At 42.2% G+C, this 17,563-nt stretch overlaps 1 protein-coding gene across 2 annotated transcripts in view; it reads right to left on the bottom strand.

Annotated features, from left to right (window-relative positions):
- LOC309611727 (uncharacterized protein) overlaps window positions 1-17,563 on the bottom strand; it is a 323,736-nt gene that overhangs the window by 295,938 nt on the left and 10,235 nt on the right. The window contains exons 2-3 of one of the 2 annotated variants that reach the window (XM_082356496.1): window positions 12,326-12,465; window positions 4,529-4,766 (exon numbers count right to left, since the gene is read on the bottom strand). The gene's annotated coding sequence lies outside the window, so the exon portion shown is untranslated. The remainder of the gene's footprint in view (window positions 1-4,528; window positions 4,767-12,325; window positions 12,466-17,563) is intronic. The other variant, XR_014234698.1, reaches the window with a different exon arrangement.

Below are 17,563 nucleotides of genomic sequence, written 5' to 3' on the forward strand. Positions count from 1 at the left end.
ATGGTACTGGCACAAAAACAGAAATATACATCAATGGAACAGGATAGAAAACCCAGAGATAAACCCACATACTATGGTCAACTAATCTATGACAAAGGAGACAAGGATATACAATGGAGAAAAGACAGTCTCTTCAGTAAGTAGTGCTGCGAAAACTGGACAGCTCAATGTAAAAGAATGAGATTAGAACACTCCCTAACACCACACACAAAAATAAACTCCAAATGGATTAGAGACCTAAATGTAAGACTGGGCACTACAAAACTCTTAGAGGAAAACATAGGAAGAACACTCTTTGACATAAATCACAACAAGATATTTTTTTATCCACCTCCTAGACTAATGGAAATAAAAACAAAAATAAACAAATGGGACCTAATGAAACTTCAAAGCTTTTGCACAGCAAAGAAACTACAATCAAGACGAAAAGACAACTCTCAGAATGGGAGAAAATATTTGCAAACAAATCATCGGACAAAGGATTAATGTCCAAAATATATAAACAGCTCATGCAGCTCAATATTAAAAAAACAAACAACCCAATCCAAAAATGGGCAGAAGACCTAAATAGACATTTCTCCAAATAAGACATACAGATGGTCAAGAAGCACATGAAAAGCTGCGCAACATCACTAATTATTAAAGAAATGCAAATCAAAACTACAATGAGGTATCACCTCACACCAGTTAGAATGGCCATCATCAGAAAATCTACAAACAACAAATGCTGGAGAGGGTGTGGAGGAAAGGGAACCCTCTTGCACTGTTGGTGGGAATGTAAATTGATACAGCCACTATGGATAACAGTATGGAGGTTCCTTAAAAAACTAAAAATAGAATTACCATATGACCCAGCAACCCCACTACTGGGCATATAACCAGAGAAAACCATAATTCAAAAAGACACATGCAATCCAATGTTCATTGCAGCAGTATTTACAATAGCCAGGTCCATCGAGAGACAAATGGATAAAGAAGATGTGGTACACATATACAATGGAATATTACTCAGCCATAAAAGGGAACGAAATTGGGTCATTTGTGGAGACGTGGATGGATTTAGAGATTGTCATACAGAGTGAAGTAAGTCAGAAAGAGAAAAACAAATATCATATATTAACGCACATATGTGGAACCTAGAAAACGGTGCAGATGAACCGGTTTGCAGAGCAGAAATTGAGACACAGAAGTAGAGAAAAAACGTACGGACACCAAGGGGGGAAAGCGGCGGGGGGGATGGTGGTGGTGTGATGAATTGGGAGGTTGGGATTGACATGTATACACTAATATGTATAAAATGGATGACTAATAAGAACCTGCTGTATAAAAAAATAAATAAAATTAAACTTAAAAAAAAGAAAAGCCACTGAGGTACCTTGGCCACGTCAAACTTCCTGTGCCTCATTTTCCTCTTCAGTAAAATGGGGCTTATAATAGTACCTACCTCACAGGGTTTAGAGGAGAATTAAATGAGTTAATATATGTAGAGTGCTTAGTACAGTGCCTGGCATATAATAAGAGCTATTATGTTAGCTAAGTGTCAATTAGTAGGTGTTAACCAGTGTTGTCGGCTCCTCACAGTCTATAGAATCCCATGACCTTGGCATTGTGTCTTCTGATAGAGTCCCAAGGGGGCAGCAAATTTTTCTGTAAAGGGTCAGATAGTAAATATTTTAGGCTTTACAAGCCACATACAATCTCTGCCACATAATCTTCTTAGGGTTTTAAAGTCTTTAAAAATGTAACAGGCACACGTGTATCAGTCACACATTCCCTCAACAGGTGTTCACTTATCACTTATTATGTGCCAGGTACCTTTCTGGATGCTGAAGCCGCAAAGATGGAGAAGTTAGCCTTCAACCTTTGGGATGGGACGCTCATAGCCTGATGCAAAGACAGTCACAGCACCGTGTGTAGTGAGTGCTTTAATAAGGGAGGAAGGGATGTGCTGTGATTGGGGGAAGTTGATTGATGAGGAGGGGGTCCAAAGAGAAAAAGACACTTGAGCTATACCTTGAAAGGTGCGAGGAATTCACTCAGCAGACAGAGGCTGAGTAAGAACAAGGAGGTCTCCAGAAAATTGCAGTTTCGGGGATCAGAAGAGGCCCACAAGGTCAGTGAGAGCCAGATCAGGGAGGCTGGGCCCCGTACACCCACTGAGCCACTGGGACTTTATTCTGTAGGCCTCTAGTTTTCAAACTTTTTAACACGGAAAAATTGTCTTCAGGCAACATCTTAATCTAGAGCCCTGGATTCATGTAAAACAAATCTGGTTGAAGCTGGGTGGTAAATTCAGAGCACCTCCCTCCTGCTGGCCGCCTTCACCAGAGGCAGGTCAGGGCAACCTCTGAGCCTCCTGGCAGCACAGCTGGAAATCCACAACTCCTGGCAACGGGCAGCAAGCTCAGGGGCCAGGGAAATCCTGTGGCTCCACTTAAATTCTTCTGAAGTCAATAAAATGCCATATGTCTGTTTTTATCCTGAGCAGACATCCTGTTCTTCCCCAGCAGCACCTCTGCCTTTGTTGGTCGCAGGCTTGCCCCATGTGTCTTTACACTTAATTACGCACTGTCTTGGGTCATTATCTAATTGTTTCTTGAGCATGTTTTCTCCCCATCTAGATGAATTGGCCTGAAGACAGGAAGTGCATCTTGCTTCTCTTATATCTCACTCAACAAGGAGATGCTATTGAAGGGAAGAGTTCTTCCAGCCTTAAGATTCTAAGACTCCCTATAGGAGGAAAGTATTTTCAAACAGAATAAGAGCAGTAACATGAGAAAACGTCTCCCAAGGCAAGCATTAAGTTAGTGCAAGTGGAGCATTTAGTGGGGAGATGTTTGTGTTTTAGGACTGAAGGTGGGTTGATCAGATTCCTCAGTTCACAAAACATTATTGCTTTGGGTCCACACACAACTCTTCTCTTCTCACTTTTTTATAATTTCCTTTCATCTCCGTTCCCCAGCCCAACTTCCCTCCCTACGATACACAACAATTTTTTGTGTCTGTATGTATTCTTTGACTGTTTTCTTGCATGCATTTTAATATATAGAAATGGTATGTTCTCAGGTTTTAGATATTATCCTATCCCTGATGTTTTCAAGATTTATTCATATTGACAAGCATGCATCTAGTCCATTTCTCCTAAATGCTGCAAAGTATTCCATAATCTGTAGCCACTAGATTTTACATATCCAGACCCTAAGGATGGACAACCAGGAGGCTTCCAGCTCCCCACTCCCTCAACCATGCTGCGATGAACATCTTCATACAGATTCCTTACAGATCTATGTGGGAAATTCTCAGGCACATATGCCCAGGAGCAGGAAAGTTAAATCATGTGGTGTGAGTGCAAGTACTGCCAGGGTGCTCCCTAAAGAAGCTGCCCCCATCCCTTCTCTCATCAACCATACCTGAGGGTTTCTGGGGCTCACATCCTCACCAATACTGAGCAATATTCAGTGTTATAGATTGAAATGTGTCCCCAAAAAACATATGCTGAAGAGCTAGCCCCCAGTAGCTCAGAAAGTGACCATAATTGGATATAAGTTCTTTGCAGATGCAGTCAAGTTAAGATAAAGTCATTAGGGTGGGTCTTAATCCAATATGACTGGTGTCCTTATAAAAAGGGGAAATTTGGACACAGAGACAGAGAAACAGCGTGAAGACAATGTAAAGAGAAAGATGTGGGGAGAATGTCATGTGAAGATGAAGGCAGAGATTGGAGTGATGCATCTCTAAGCCAAGTAATGCCAAAGGTTGCCAGCAAACCACCAAAAGCTAGGAGAAAGGGATGGAACAGATACTCCCTCACAGCCCTCAGAAGGAACCAGCCCTGCCAACACCTTGATTTTGAACTTCTAGCTTCCAGAACTAGGAGATAATAAATCCATGTTATTTAAGCCACCTGGTCTTTTGTACTTTGATACAGCTGCCTTAGGACACTAATACTCTCAGCTTTCCAAGTGCTGCCAGCCTGATGGGTATAACATAATATCTTATTATTTTTATTTTTATTTTTCTAATTACTAGTGAGTTTTAACATCTTCATATGCTTTTTAGTCAAATGGGTTTCCTTGTGAACTACCCAATTTCTATCCCTTTGCCCACTTTTTCAGAGGTTCCTATCTTTTTCTTATTGATTTGCAACAACTCCTTGTAAATTTCAAATATTAGACCCTTAGAATTTGATACTTTACAAACATCTTCTTCCAAATTATTGTCTGTCTGTTAACTTTATCAATTCCTCATTGGGTAGAATTATTTAATTTCTATTTAATTAAATTCATCAAATTTTCAATTATGATTTGTGCAATTGAGGTTTTGCCTAAGAAATCTTTCCCCATTCCTATGTCCAAAGATGTTCTCCTACATAATGTTTTACAAACTGTACTGTTTTACCTTTAATGATGTAGAGTCAATATCTGTATATGGTGTGAGCCAGAGAGCTGTTTAAAAAAACAATGTATAGCAAAATGCTCTAAAATGTAGTGGCTTAAAACTAAAACAAACATTTATTTTGCTCACATACCTGCATTGTAGGTAGGGATTAGCAAGGATGATTCATCTTTGTGCCATGGACTGGCAGCTGAGATGACTTGCCTGGGGCTGAAGGATGTGTTTGCAAGATGGCTCACTTACGGCTGGCAAGTTCATATGGCTGGCTGTCAGCTGGGAGTTCAACCAAGGCTGAGGGCTGGAGGCTGCAGTTCCTTCCCACTTGCCCCTTGATTGTCACAGACTGTTCGGGCTTCCTCACATTATGGTGGCTAAGTTCCAAGAAAAAAAGAAAAAAGGCAAAGGCTGTACCACTTTATATCATCCAGCTTCAGAAATCACTAAGCATTACTTCCACTGTAGTCAAAACCTGCCCAGAATCAAGGGAGGAAACATATAAGCCACCTTTCAATGGGAAAAGTGTCAAAGTCACATTGTAAAAAAGCATATGTGGGGGGCTTCCCTGGTGGCGCAGTGGTTGAGAATCTGCCTGCCAATGCAGGGGACATGGGTTTGAGCCCTAGTCTGGGAAGATCCCACATGCCGCGGAGCAACTAGGCCCATGAGCCACAACTACTGAGCCTGCGCGTCTGGAGCCTGTGCTCCGCAACGAGAGAGGCCGCGATAGTGAGAGGCCCGCGCATTGCTATGAAGAGTGGCCCCCGCTTGCTGCAACTAGAGAAAGCCCTCGCACAGAAACGAAGACCCAACACAGCCAAAAATAAATACAAAAATAAATTAAAAAAAAAAAAAGCATATGTGGGAGCGGAGAGAATGTTGCAATCATCTTTGGGAATCCAATTGGCCACAGGATCCAATTTTATTAGCAACTCATCTTTATCATTTCAGAAGTTCCTTTATACACATGGTCTGCTGCTGAGCTCTCTGTTACACTGTTCTGTTTCTCTGTTTTTTTGGCCACATTACAGCTAGTAACGTGTCCATATCTGATAGGGTAAGATCTCTCTCTTCATTCTCCTTTTGCAAACTTGTGAGTTATTCATGAACATTTACTTTTCCATACAACTTTTAAAACACATTTATCAAACTCTTAAAAAATAATCCTTCTGGAATTTTCTTGGGATTGCCTTGACGTTATAAGTTAATTTGGGCAGAATAAACATAATGTTATATGGTCATCCCACTCAAATACATAGAAATTACTCTGACCATTTCTTCTGACTTCCTTTTATAGCTTTTAAGACTTTCAATATTTCTTCTATAGAAGTCTTATCTATTTTTTGTTAATCCTTAAATATTTCATAGTTTTGGTTGCTGCCATGAATATTATTCTTTTTTAAATTATATTTTCTAATCTGTTTTTGCTGGTGTTGAGAAATTCTATTGATATTCGTAAGCTGATCTTGCATCTGACAGCCTTGCTTAATTCTAATAGTTCAATCTGTTGCTTTTGCTATATAATGATCATATTATCTGCAAATAATGACAGTTTCATTCTTTTCCCTCTAATTCACACCTCTAATTTCTTTTTCTTTATTTATAGTCTTGGCTAGGAAGCCCAGTATTGTGCTAACACTAGTGAATGATAATGGAGGTCCTTGTCTTGTCTCTCTGACCTTAAATGGAATGCATCTTTCTCCACTAAGTGTAATTTGTGCTTTAAGTTTTTCATTACAAACAGGTATTGAGCTTTATTAAATGCCTTTCTGAATCTACTGAGATAATTATGTGATTTTTTTTCTCCTTTAGTCTATTAATGTGTTGATTATATTACCATGTTGAATCATTCTTTTATTTCTGAATAAACCTCCCAAATGACAATATATTTATATTTTTAACTACTAACAGTTGATAAGCTACAATATTTTATCTAGGATTTTTATATCTGTGATCATAAGCAAGAGAGGTCAGTAATTTTCTTTTCTTGTATTGCCATCATCCAATTTTAGAATAAAGATTATATTCAACTCAAAAATGAGTGGGGCAGCTTTTGTTGTTTTCTCTTTTCTATTTTGAGGTTGCTAGACGTGAACTGTAAAACTGTCTGAGCCAGGTGCCTTTTTGGAGAGGAGGTCTTTGATTGCTATTTCAATTTTTGGTGCTTACCTGTTTATTCAAGTTTTTTCTGTGTCTCCTTTAACCAACATAGGCATTTAATAGTGTTCTCTAAATGTTCTCATTTCATATAGAGTTTCCAAATTTAGTAGGATGAAGTTATTCATAATTTAGTTCTCTTATTTTTATATCTATTTATAGCTGTTTCTCTTGAAAAGATCTGTATTTTTTATTAAATATTTTTTCCTGATTAGTCTTTATAAACACATATCTTCATTAATTATTAAACAGCAATAGGATGGTTTCTGCTACTTATATTTCAAAAAAAAAAAAAACCACAAGTGTTTGTCTGTCGAATCACTGCTAGATCTCACCCACCTCTCCATCCTGGAGACCACCTCTCAAGTCTATACTCTACACAAAAGAGAGGTCAGGAGCCTGAGCCCATGTTCCTTTGGGCCACCACTCAAGCGTGCCCTCCAGGGTCTAATGATCCACAGGCTATATGGATATTTGTCCCATTTTTCTCATCCATCCCCAGCAAGCAGTGCCACTGAGGAAACAATTACTAACTGCTTACCACGTTCCCACCTTTGTACAAAGCCATACAAACCATAATCTTTTCTCCCAAACAAATACATGCTCTAGCTGGGAGATAAGAGTAACACTGAGGAATGCGCATGAGGGGAGAAGGAACTCTGAGCACAGATTTGGATCATCCCACTTCATCACCGAGCCGTCTGAAAGGTGTGAGGGAAATGTCCCAAGTGAGAGCAGTGCAGAGGACGCAGCCAGAGATCTGGAGCTCCATTCCCTCTGCTGTTTCCTTCCAGACTAAAGATCTGCCCCAGCAATGGAAGAGGGAGAAGGAGAGAGAGGGCAAATAAAGAGGCAGAGAAGAACACGGCAGGAAGGCAAAGAAAAAGGGAATCACTGAGGACTTCCCTGGTGGCTCAGTGGTTAAGAATCCGCCTGACAATGCAAGGGACACGGATTCGAGCCCTGGTCCAGGAAGATCCCACATGCCGCAGAGCAACTAAGCCCGTGAGCCGCAACTACCGAGACTGCGCTCTAGAGCCCACGAGCCACAACAGCTGAGCCCACGTGCTGCAACTACTGAAGCCCGCACGCCTAGAGCTCATGCTCTGCAACAAGAGAAGCCACCGCAGCGAGAAGCCTGCGCAATGCAACGAAGAAGAGCCCGCCCCGCTCGCCACAGCTAGAGAAAGCCCGCATGCAGCAACGAAGACCCAAAGCAGCCAAAAATAAATAAATAAATAAATAAATAAATAACTTAAAAACAAAAAGGGAATCACTGAGCTACACTAATGCAACCAGGACATGTCCGATTACAACAGCTAATATTTGTGTCACTTTTCACACAGCAGGTACAAGGGACTACCTCAGTGGATTCCTCCACAGCCCTAAGAAGTACAATAGCACAGCTTTACAGGTGTGGAGACTTCAGCCCCCAAAGACTGTGAATTTCCCAGTCTTACATAGCTGGCAAGTGGCAGAATTGGGCCCCCAAATCCCTGGCCTTCTGACTCTAGCATGGTCCTCTTTCCCCTAAACCATGTGGCCTCCAAAACCAGCAAGCTACAGGACAGACAAAGGGGAAACCAGCTCCCCGTTGTTCACCCCACCTCTGCAAGCCCTCATCTTCCTGCCACACTCACCTCCCTCCACCACACACAGACACAGACACAGACACACACACACACAGAGGAAACTGCAGGTCGATGGAAAGTCACCTTACTTGCTTCCTAAAGAACATGCTATTGTTTATTTGCCAAGAACCTCAGCAGGGCCTCTGGGCTGCCAAATATCTTGTTCTAGAAACCGAAGGGTCAGTACTGGGAGGAGATGAGGCCTGTGCTGTCCTCAACACCCCCTGCCCCGAAGATCACCTGTAGGCACAGGTCCAGGTGCTCTGGTGGATACAAGGAAGCTCTCGAGGACCTTATGATGATGTCAGGACATGACGTGTCTATCAAAGTAATAATAACAGCAACAAGGATAGCAAGTAACTCTTCCTGAGTGCTTTCTATCCACTGCCACCACGATAAGATCTTTTAACAGCTTTGAATCATGTTTAATCCTCATGATTAATGAGGTAGGTTCAAGTCTTCCATGAGAAACTGAGGCTCAGAGGGGTAAACTGTCATATCCAGGAGGATACTTCCAGCAGGGGACAGAAGCAGGACTCAGGTCAGGCTCATCGCCTCCAGGAGACAAACTCTTAACACCGCCTCTTTGGTTTATAAATACCTGGTGGGGAAGGATAAACCCCAAACAGCTGGTATAATTAATGTCTACAACACCCAGAGTGGTGAGAGAAATCTTCAAAGAAGAGATAGCCTGATGCAGATATACAAGAAGGGAAAGGACAGACAAGAGGCCTGGGGTCACATACAGGAGAAATATTGGGAACGAATGTGTGAACGGGGCTGACGGGGTGTATATAGGGAAGGGGAGGCTGAAGCAGCCTGAGCGGGGCTGTGGAAACCACATCGATGGCTGGTCCTTCAGACTAACAAATTCAGCACCAGAAAGAGGACAGGCCGTCAGAGAGAAGAGAGAAAGAAGAAACAAGTCCACAGTCACCAAACTTAGTTTTGTAAGTACATAGTAAGACCAGGAGAAATCTGTCCCATCCTCTGATTCCTCAGTCCTCAGGTACCTAGGACAAAGTTTCCATCCCCAGAGTAGCTTCCTGGGAATATTCCCAGTCACCTCCCTCAAAATGGAGCGGGTGTTCGCAGGTGTGTGCTCTTGGAAGGGAGGGACGGCCCTCTCACTGTAAATAAAGGGAATCAGTGGCAGACACGGGTGTTTGCTGTTAATAGGGGACCTCCCCACTGCCCCAGAACCTCTCCATCTGGGAAATAACCCATCCCCCTTGTCGTGCAGTTTTCAGTCTTATCCCATTCCAGCCACATCTACACAGCCCAACTAGCATGGCTAGCTGCCCACAATCCATTCAAGGACCTCCCATTGAGCCAGCCAGGCACTCTGTCTGCCTTGGATGTGCAAAGCCTCGTCAAGACACGCCAGAGTGTTCAAGCCCCCAGTGTAAGCCACAGAGCCTGCGTCCTCCACACCACTGCCCATCACTAGGCTGCAGTCTTCCAGGGGGACCCGAACCTCTGAGAAATGACATTACAAAACCAAAGAGAATCTGTCTCCCAAAAGTTCAAAATTATTACTGATCAGGAGAAAGGGTGTGCATTTAGCCAGATTCCAGTAAGATGTGTAGTTCTCCATTATTAAGAAGTCTTGCTTCAGGAGCACAATTTTAACTGTTTGGTTCTAAGCTTTTTAAATATATATATATATATTAAATGTATATATATTTACATTTTTACACACATACATATATAGTAGAACACCATTTAAACTCTATGACAGCAACTACAAAATTGAAATTCTGTCTTTTAAAGGGTTTTATGTACTCCTCTAACTGAAAACAGCTTCACAATAAAAAGATCCAGTTTTACAAGTGGGCCCAACCAAAATAGTAACTATGGCCTTAAGGGCTATTATCCCATTGCTGTATGAAGGATTTAAGGCACATAAATGCCCGTTAACACAGCTAAGCATAATAATCTGATTTATAAAGTATCCCTTGCCAGGGCCCTTGTAGCACCCTACAATTATGCTGTCCCAATTAAAACATCCTACAAGCCTAATAGACTTGCCCTGAAAGACACTGCCCTATAAAAGCATGACCCACCCCACAAAAAAATCCTGATGGTGGGGGTTCTACGGCAAGGTTGTGGCCACAAAACGGGTTTTCAGATGGAAGGAGAGCATTCTAAGTGTCTAATTCCCACGCTCAGTGTCTGCCAAAGTACACAGGAGTAAATGATAACCCCACAGCAAAGAAGCATTTAGGAGGAGGGTTGCCCGGGTGTCCATCCCAGGCTTTCTTAGTAAATTTGGATTCTGCTTGTTAAAATGGGTTCTAGGCATGGGGAATCCAACTGACATTTTCTATTGGAAAGCAGGAGGAACCCTTCTGTTCCAGAGGCCCTTTGGGGCACCGCTCTCCCTCTTGGCCCACCTCCAGCCCAAGTTACTCTGCACAATTTGCAAGGTCTCAATCATTCTTGTGTGTGTTGCAGGGGGTGGAGTGATCCTCAACTGTCTTATCTGCTATTAGACAATTTTATCATGGCAAAAAAGGACATACACCTCTCCAAATCTACCCTCCATTCCTAGGTGGCCATGGACAATTGAAATTTCCAAAAGACCTAAGAATTTACTAAACTACACGTCTCCGAAGTCTTAATGAAGTATGAACACTGTCTCTTGGCTCTACTGGGGGGAAAACATTCAGCAAAGGAGGAAAGAAGAAAAGATTTATTCACAGACAGGCAGAGACAGCCATACACTGTGTTCCTCCGCACACCTCATTCCCATCAAAGCTAAGTTCCTATTAATGTTAACTTGAAATGCTAGTGAAGGTTCAGCCAGATAGGTACTCTTATACATCTTGTAGGAAAGTAGATTGTTTGAGCCTTTCTAAAAATTCACAATCTCCCAATAGCTACCAAGAGCTTTTTAAATGCCCGGATCCTTTGATCCACTTTTGGAAATATATTCGAAGGAAATCAGCAAAATTCAGTCAAAAAGCAAAGCACACTGATGCTCACAGCAGCACTGCCAAATCTAGAAAGAGATGGGAAATGATCCGATAGTTCAGCAATAAGGGGACAACAGCACATAAATTCTACTTAATCCATAGACAGAGTATTATACATAATGCTTTTAAGAATGATGCTTGCTTCTACTGAAAAACACAAAATAAGCTTGAATAAAAGGAAACAAAAACTATGTTCTTGGATAAGAAGTGTCAGTAAAGATGTCAATTCTCGGGGCTTCCCTGGTGGCGCAGTGGTTGAGAATCTGCCTGCCAATGCAGGGGACATGGGTTCGAGCCCTGGTCTGGGAAGATCCCACATGCCGTGGAGCAACTAGGCCCGTGAGCCACAATTACTGAGCCTGCGCGTCTGGAGCCTGTGCTCCGCAACAAGAGAGGCCGCGATAGTGAGAGGCCCGCACACCGCGATGAAGAGTGGCCCCCGCTTGCCGCAACTAGAGAAAGCCCTCGCACAGAAACGAAGACCCAACGCAGCCATAAATAAATAAGTAAAAATTTTAAAAAAGAAAAGATGTTAATTCTCTCCATCTTATTCTATAAATTAAATGTCATCCTGAAATGAAGCAGGACCCTATGGTCTATGCCCCGCCATGTCCCCTGACTGCCTTTTGCCTGTGGAAAAACCTTAGCCAAAGAAATGAGAAATGAGAAAATGCAGAAACAAAGGAAAACAGTCAAAAGAGACCAAATAATAATAGTTCAGTCATTAAGCATAGTCAAAGACCTTTAGTTCCTTCTCAAGGGCTATAGGTAACATTCTGAGCCATAACCTGTGAGCTGTCTTATAGACACTGAAAGCCCCACCAGGTGGAAGAAGTTAACTACATGATGACCAGGCTGTAGCCATGACATAAGCTGCCACAATTCCGAGAACTGGCCTCAAAGAAATGGAAACAAACCGACCCTGGAACTGAAGACTAACTGCACTAAAACAATCAAGGTGATGCTGGTCAGACCACCAATGACCAATTTCAAGATGACAGTCAGAGCTGCCTGTACTGTTTCTGCATGTAGCCCCCTCCCTCAACCCATGAAAGCTCTTGCCCACTGATTGTAGGAGGGGGGGAGTCAGCCTTTGGACAGGTGTCCGCCCTCCGCCACCACCAGTTGCCGGCATCCAAAATAAAGCAAACTTTCCTTTCCACCAACCTTGCCTCTTTATTGGCTTTTGAGCAGTGAGCAGCTGGACCCCACTTTTGGTTACAATCCTTATCCAAGTCACAAAAAAGGATTTTGTTTGTCCATTGTGTCGGGAGGGTAGAAATTTGACAAAACGATTCCATGGTCATCTGGAAAAATAATCCATGTGAAAAGAGCAAAGAAATATTATTTTTAAAGGAACAGTAGTCAGGGTACCCTAGACCTCCTCATTATGAAAATATTGTTGATAATATTTGAAACCAGAAAGCTCACGTGTAGCTGGTGAGAATGTAATAGATAAACATTTTTGTAGGGCAATTTTTCCTTATCCTTCAATATTTTAAATGTGAACCCTCCCCTTAGTCCAGAATTTTCACTCTAGGAATTAATCCTACATAAACACTCACACTTGTGCAAACAAATATATGTGTAAAGATGTTCAATGCTGTGCTGTTTATAATAGCAAAAAAATGGAAACCATCAAATACCCACCAATAAGACTTTGGTTAAGAATGAGATTTCCATAGAATGGAATACTTTGTAGCAGTTTAAAAGAATGGGATGGTTTTGAATGCAGTAACATAAAATATTCCATGATATAATAAGTGCAAAAGTCATGTTGAAAAACTGTAAGAATAATATGAACTGTATTTTATATGTCAACGAATATAAAATTAATGTCTGGAAGGAAACATAAGAAATTGTTTTAAAAAAGGGGGAGGGGGAGCTTCCCTGGTGGTGCAGTGGTTAAGAATCTGCCTGCCAATGCAGGGGACACGGGTTCTAACCCTGGTCCGGGAAGATCCCACATGCCGCGGAGCAACTAAGCCCATGCGCCACAACTACTGAGCCCGTGTGCCACAACTACTGAAGCCCGCACACCCTAGAGCCCGTACTCCACAACAAGAGAAGCCACCACAATGAGAAGCCCGCGCACCGCATCGAAGAGTAGCCCCCGCTCACCACAACTAGAGAAAGCCCACACGCAGCAACGAAGATCCAATGCAGCCATAAATAAATAAATAAATAAATAAAATTTTTTTTAAAGGGGGGGAGGGGACCACAGGAAGTGAGGGAATGAGGTAGATGAGGGGAGGAAGCTTGTTTACTTTTCGTTCCATATCTTTCTGTATCTTTCAAGGGTTTTTGACAATGAATGGGCATTACTGTTTAAGTCACAAACTAATAAACAGTTGAAGTTTTAAAAATTAAAATGTAAGCATTTTATTGTTTATGAAGACTCATTTAAAGATTCAGAGACGTACTTATAATGCAGCATAAAAGGAAAAACTAGATTACATAATTATATAGAGTATGCTCTCACCTATTTTAGAAGTTATATCTAAATATGCACCTAGGAAAAAATGCTGGCAGGAAACACCAAATGGTAATGGCAATTATCTCTAGTTATAATATTATAACCTATTTTTACTTGATTCTTTCACTTTTTTATTTTTCAAATTTTCCAAAATTCATGTTGTACATATAACAAGAAAAAATGTAGTGATCAATTCAGAATTTGCTAAGCAAATAATTACATATCTTATTCTAGACCAGGAATCAAGAGGAGAGAAAACGTAGGACATAATCCCTCCCTTCAAACAATTTATAGTTTCACAGATCAATGTGTGCATATAGCTAAAAATCATTAGTCTTTACATGTAAAGTAATTACATGTAATGTACAGCATGGTGATAGTTAATAATACTGGATTGCATTTTTTAAATTTATTTATTTATTTTATTTATGGCTGTGTTGGGTCTTCGTTTCTGTGTGAGGGCTTTCTCCAGTTGCGGCGAGCGGGGGCCACTCTTCATCGCGGTGCGCAGGCCTCTCACCATCGCGGCCTCTCCCGCTGCGGAGCACAGGCTCCAGACGCGCAGGCTCAGTAGTTGTGGCTCACGGGCCTAGCCGCTCCGTGGCATATGGGATCTTCCCGGACCGGGGCACGAACCCGTGTCCCCTGCATTGGCAGGCGGATTCCTAACCACTGCGCCACCAGGGAAGCCCTGGATTGCATATTTGAAAGTTGCTAAGAGAGTAGACCTTAAAAGTTCTCATCACAAGAAAAAAAATTTTTTGTAACTGTATGGAGATGAATGTTAACTAGACTTATCGTGGTGATGATTTTGCAATACATACAAATATCAGATCATTATGTTATACACGTGAAACTAATATAATGTTATATGTCAATTATATCTCAATGAAAAAATAATAAAATAAACTAAATAAACCATTAGAGATCAGGACAGAATAACAAAGAGCCAAGTGCTAAACTGAATCTTACCAAATGTCAAGATGTATGGAAGAGACGTTTTGAACAACGGAACAACAGAAAGGGAAGGTGCAATGCTAGTCCCAATTATTAGCATCTTCCTAACCACGCAACCAGGAGAACAGCCTTGGGAAATAATATGAGAGTTCTCTTCCATAGACAGAGTCAGAACTATACACATGCTTGATTCTGGGCTTTGCGAGGTCTACTTCCTCAAAATAATGCCTTCTCCATGCACTGACACCTGAAATTTTACTGGTAAATATTTATCCCCTTATTTCATATTCTCTATCCCTCCTGAAAAGCAAATGGACCGAAGAGTGCCAATACTGTACACTGGAGAGCACACCCTTCCAGCCTCCCTGTGCCAATGACAGACATCACCAATCAATCTCAGCACTTTCCTCCTTGTGAGATCATCTCAGAATTCTCAGCACAACACTCCAAGCAGCTACCAACAAATGAACAAAGTTGGGATGTGAATGGAAAGCTATTTGCCATTCCTCATTAAAGCGATAGTAATAGACTTGCATTTGAATAAGAGTTGAAAATTTTACAGAGCTCTGTCACATCCATTATCTTATTCAAGCAGGTACTATTTTCTTTTCCTTTATGCCAAAATGGAGGATTTAAGAGTTTCTGCAAACCATCCATGGATACATCACTATTAAGAAGCAGGTCCCAGATTCTAATGTGGAAGCCAGTTCTTGTTCCAAGCCCACTGCTCTCTCCAAAAGCACTCCTCTCTTACACAGCAACATAAAAGAGCTGACCTTCTCCTCTTCTGAAGTCAGGGAGGGGAGAGTTTGAGGATCCTGGGAAGCACTGAGGATAGGAAAGGGCATCACTAAAAAGAAGTAGGGGGCTTCCCTGGTGGCGCAGTGGTTGAGAATCTGCCTGCCAATGCAGGGGACACGGGTTCGAGCCCTGGTCTGGGAGGATCCCACATGCCGCGAAGCAACTAGGCCCGTGAGCCACAATTGCTGAGCCTGCGCGTCTGGAGCCTGTGCTCCGCAACAAGAGAGGCCGCGATAGTGAGAGGCCCGCGCATCGCGATGAAGAGTGGCCCCTCCTTGCCGCAATTAGAGAAAGCCCTCGCACAGAAACGAAGACCCAACACAGCCAAAAATAAATAAATTAATTCGTTAACTTTAAAAAAAAGAAGTAGGATATCAGAGCCCAGAGGCTGTGGATATAAGGCACACCAAAATTTTGCCAAAAGCCAGCACTGGGAAACCAGTAAATACACTCAAGTTCCCAACTACAACTGGTTATCTAACTAGAATTCCATCAAGAATCCCACTAAGGGCAAGAACAGCCACCACCACACAAAAGTCCGACAGGGATGGAACTGCACAGGTGAGTCCCTGGGCCTCAGGGTGCCAGAAAGATGTGGGCTGTTCTCCCTCGTGCGTGCTGGAGCCCATGCAGCCCTTTTCTGCTCTCCAGGCCCTGAAGGAGCAGGGCCAGCCGAACACGTACTCCCCAAGGTCTTCCCAAGTTCTAAACACTCGGTGGAAAAATTACAATCAACAACCATGTGTCCTTTGGTGCTTCAAACTGGGCTCTCAGATCTGCCAGAGCAGCTCCATGGACTGAAGTTCCACTCATTTGGCTCCATCTGGGGGCACGTTAAGGTTAACTTCCAAAAGCAAGGGCTTCCCTTCTCAGTGACAGAGAGAGAAACAGAGTGTATTTTCCAGGGACACCCATCAACTCTCCCTCCAATCCAATCCAATCCAATATTGAACATGCAACAGTCCTAAAAGTGTTTAAAAACACCAGAATTAGGTAGCGTGTTGAATCTGCGGTTAACATACAAATTCTTGACTTTAAAAGGCGAGATTTTCACAACAAACACATGTTGCTATAGAGACGGCATAAGCCTATGTAAACTTCAGGCATTCGTATTCATAGAAACTCCTGAAGCAAGACCAAATGTTGGCCCTAACATTCCTGTTCTTGCCAACTTCCAAATAGTGCACAAATTATGCCCAAAATAAATGCGTGTGACTAATACGAGCTTAGAACATTTTTTTAAAATTTTACCTTGAGGGCAACATTTGTTGACATAGGAGCTGGGTGTGTAAGGCATACTTCCCCCCTCCATAAATCTATCTGCTTTATTTACACTTCCTAAAAGACCCGCATGCACATTTTTTCCATGAATTGTACAACTGCTAGTAATCACGTATCATTTCAATCTGTGCCCCAGTTCTATTTTAACACTGTGTCTCTTCCTTTTTGTTTGTGATCCATTAAGTACATACTAGAGGCAAAGCAGTCAAGACTTAACTCTTCTGGTCCCAATTACACACTCCAGGGCTGCAGAACTGTCAACCAGCTTTTGCAGAGGTGACACCACCAAGGTCTGTGAGCCCAGGGTAAATCCTATTACAAGCTCAGGGATGTCAAATTGGTTTCTGCTACTGACCTTCTTTCCCGTGACCCCGTCCCCAACCCTCCAGGCCCCAATCCCAAATCCCTCATTTCTCCTGCACCGGGGTCAACCTATGTGACAACTGGGCTCTGCCCTGAATCTACTCTATCCTGTGCTGGAAACTCACTGCTAATTACTATAGTCACACTTCTTAATTCAACAAGCGTCAGGCGGCTGCCTGCCATCTCCCCTGAGGGCTGGGTCACCAGCTATCTCATGCAGGTCACTAAGTCGGCATTTATTTCTGATAGGAAATGGTGTTACAGGTAGCTGTTCCAACATGAATGGTAATCAACAATAATTAAAAGTGATACACCCATTCTGACTCATACGATAGTGTTAAAAAAAAAAAAAAAAATCCAAGAAGGGTGATGGGTGGAGGAGAGAGAAGAAGACTGCTTAGCCAAGACAGATACGTTTTCCTTCTCAGCTTCAAATTTCTGGGAAAAAATGGATGCCTTTGTTTGCTTTAATTCACACAGAAATACATCCACATTGTGACCACAGTAAAAAAGTAGCAAATTTGAGT

Source organism: Balaenoptera borealis, assembly GCF_965194805.1.
Source record: "Balaenoptera borealis genome assembly, chromosome: 15".
Lineage (NCBI taxonomy): Eukaryota > Metazoa > Chordata > Mammalia > Artiodactyla > Balaenopteridae > Balaenoptera > Balaenoptera borealis.